Source organism: Rhinopithecus roxellana, chromosome 2, assembly GCF_007565055.1.
Source record: "Rhinopithecus roxellana isolate Shanxi Qingling chromosome 2, ASM756505v1, whole genome shotgun sequence".
NCBI classification, from domain to species: Eukaryota; Metazoa; Chordata; class Mammalia; order Primates; family Cercopithecidae; genus Rhinopithecus; species Rhinopithecus roxellana.
The window spans coordinates 153,914,389-153,917,909 of NC_044550.1; the positions used below are offsets into that span (position 1 = coordinate 153,914,389).

At 40.0% G+C, this 3,521-nt stretch overlaps 1 non-coding gene across 1 annotated transcript; it reads right to left on the bottom strand.

The window, feature by feature from the left end:
- Positions 1-2,817: 2,817 nt before the first annotated feature.
- On the bottom strand, positions 2,818-2,918 carry LOC115896283. Its single transcript, XR_004056185.1, has one exon. It is a non-coding gene; the product is annotated as a small nucleolar RNA U13 (small nucleolar RNA).
- Positions 2,919-3,521: the final 603 nt, after the last annotated feature.

Sequence of the window (3,521 nt, forward strand, 5' to 3'; positions counted from 1 at the left end):
AAAAGTAGCTTTGGTGGTGCCATGTACCTGTAGTCCCACATGCTCAGAAGGCTGAGGCAGGAGGACGGCTTGAGCCCAGAAGATCAAAGTTGCTGTGTGCCATGACGGCGCCACTTCACTCCAGCCGGGGCAACTGAACAAGACCCTGTCCCCCTGCAATCCCCCACCTAAAAAAATCTTACTTTCATTCAAGCTAGTTTGTGTATTTCTTGCAACCAAACAAACTTTCACTAGAATTACCTCGATATTCTGTTGCTCCTATGTGAAACAGAAGTTGTAAACTGTGCCCTGGTATTCAAGAGGGATGTTTGGGTGTGATAAGTACAACTTGCCACAGAAGCTGAGCACACACATATGTGGGCAGAATACAGTTAAAGAGCAGCAAGGGGCAGCCAGGGAATTGCTGAGGGGGATAAATAAAGAACACCAGTGCCTAGAATAGATATTTTTTTCCTGCTGGAAACCAGGTGTAATTGTCCATTCATGAGATTACAGCAATGTGCTTTCCAAAACCTGGAAGAAAGGCCGCTTTCAGTGCTTTCAGTGCTTCAGTGCTTTCACATACAGTGGGTATGACTGATGTCTCCCAGAGTAAAGCGAGAAACTGCTTGTAAATGAGGACTTGAAGAATTTGTGAACAGCTAAAATGCCAACCTGAATGCAATTTGTCATTAGAAAGAGGAAATCAAATCCTTCCTTTTCCAAACCAAACTGACATGAGTCAAACTGTGTCCTTTTTGGATAAACAGTAGTTAAACAGAAAAAGCAGGGTCACCTTGGAGCATGCAAAGTTGGTAGTGCCAACCTGACACCGTCTGGGTGAGAGATGCTACTCTGGAGAGCACCAGCTTTCTGTGCCTGGAGAGTGTCTCTGCTGAGTACAGGGATAGTGACCTGGATGAACACCTCTATAACTGTCCACCACCCTCCTTTGCTCTAATGCTACACTCCTATCACTTTTTTTTTTTTTTTTTTGAGACAGGGTCTTGCTCTGTTGCCTAGGCTGGGTTGCAATGGTGTGATCATGGCTCATTGCAGCCTCAACCTTCTGGGCTTAAGCGATCCTTCCACCTCAGCCTCCAGAGTAGCTGAGACCACTGGCACATGCCACCATGTCCGGCTAACTTCTTGATTTTTTGTAGAGATGGGCTTTCACCATGTTGCCCAGGCTGATCTCTAATTTCTAGACCCAAGTGATTCACCTGCCTTGGCCTCCCAAAGTGCTGGGATTACAGGCATGAGCCACGGTGCCTGGCCAATTTGATAATATATCTTCCTCAGCATTTTGCTCGTTAGAAGACAATGTCTCAGAAAGGAGTAGGAGTATTTTAGCCACTAGAAAGAAATATCCTTTACTGAAAAGCAACATATTTTCTCTCTGGTTTGTACATTTCAATGAGTTTGAATGGCAAAAGTCAGCATTCTTGTTTTCAGTCAACTCTGGTGCACTAATAAAGCTAAGTGTAAGATCTTGGCTGGCAGCCTACCACAAATTAACTTCACAGTTGCTCCTAAGTCATCTATATTACCATAGAAGTTTATTTTAAAAACCAAACCATCTCTCCATTGCCGTAGGAATAATCCTGTGGGCCATAATTTCTAAAGGCATTTACACAAACTTTGCAGCAGATACTTAAGAAATGTGTTTACATTGGAAGCATTCATATCTACAGAATTTCCAGCATTTCATTTGTGATAGAGCACACAGGAACAGAAATAGAATGTGAGAAATAAGCTTGTGTATTAGGTTGCTAGGGCTGCCATCACAAAATACCACAGCCTCGGTGGCTTAAACAATAGGCATTTATTTTCTCACAGTTTTAATTGCAGGAAGGTCTAGAATTCAGAGGTTTCCAATCTTTTGGCTTCCTTGGGCCACAATGGAAGAAGAAGAATTGTCTTGGGCCACACATAAAATACACTAACACTAATGATAGCTGATGATCTAAAAAAAAAAAAAAAAAAAAAAAAAATCTCAAAAAAGTGTGCTAATGTTTTAAGAAAGTTTATCAGTTTGTGTTGGGCCACATTCAAAGCCATCCTGGACCACATGCAGCCAGTGGGCCACATGCAGGTTGCACAAGCTTGTTGTAGATCAAGGTGCCAGCAAGGTTGGGTTCCTCTGAGGCTTCTATCCTGGGTTCTGTAGATGGCTACCCTTGATTTACAGATGGCTCGCCTCTTTCTGCCTTTTCACATGGTCTTCCCTCTGTGCATGCAGTACCCTTCTTCTTCTAAGGATGCCAGTTATATTGGGTTTGTCCCCCTTCTTATTTAAAAAACAGATTTAGGGGGTACAAGTGCAATTTTGTTACATGGATATACTGTGGAGTGGTGAAGTCTGGGCTTTTAGTGTAACCATCACCTGAATAGTGTATGTTGTATCTATTAGGTAACTTCTCATTCCTCACCCCCCTCCTACTTTCCCACTTTTGGAGTCTCCAGTGTCTGTTATTCCACTCTGTAGGTCCATGTGGACCCATTGTTTAGCTCCTGCTTACAAATGACAACATGTAGTATTTGACTCTCTCTTTCTAAGTTTTTTCACTTAAGTTAGTGGCCTCCAGTTCCATCCATGTTGCTGTAAAAGACATGATTTCATTCTTTTTTATGGCTGAGTTGTATTCACATAAATATATATATATATATATATATATATATATATACACACACACACACACCACATTTTCTTTCTCCAGTCGTCGATTAATAGACACTTAGGTTGATTCCATATCTTTGCTATTATAAATGGTGCTATCATAAACATATGAGTGCAGATATCTTTTTAAACTTGTAAAAATTTTTAAATTTTCATCATGTCAGACAGGTAATATTCCATCGCCACAAGGTTCGAGGGTGACACGTCTCGTGTATGTATGTGAACACCCAATCATCATGCTCATGAACTACAAAAGGATCAGGTATCTTTTTCATATAATTATTTCTTCTCCTTAGGTTGGATGCCTAGTAGTGGGATTGCTGGATTAAATAGTAGTTCTGGTTTTAGTTCTTTGAGAAATCTCCATACTGTTTTCCATAGAGGTTGTGCTAATTTACATTTCCACCAACAGTGTATAAGCATTCCCTTTTCTCTGCATCCTTGCCAACATTTATTGATTTTGACTTTTGAATAATAGCCATTCTGACTGGTGTGAGATGATATCACATTGTGGTGTTAATTTGCATTTGCCCTATGATTAGTGATTTTGAGCATTTTTTCATGTGTTTGTTAGCTGCTAGTATATATTCTTTTGGAAAACATTCATGTCCTTTGTCCATTAAATTTTTTTTAAAAAAATTTCAAGTTCTGTGGGTACATAAGTGTACATATTTATGGAATACATGAGATGTTTTGGTACAGGCATGTAATGTGTAATAATCACATCACAGAGAATGTGGTGTCCATCCCCTCAAACATTTATCCTTTGTGTTACAGACAATCCAACTATGCTCTTTTAATTAATTTAAATGTACAATTAAATTATTATTGATTATAGTCATCCTATTGTGCTATCAAGCAC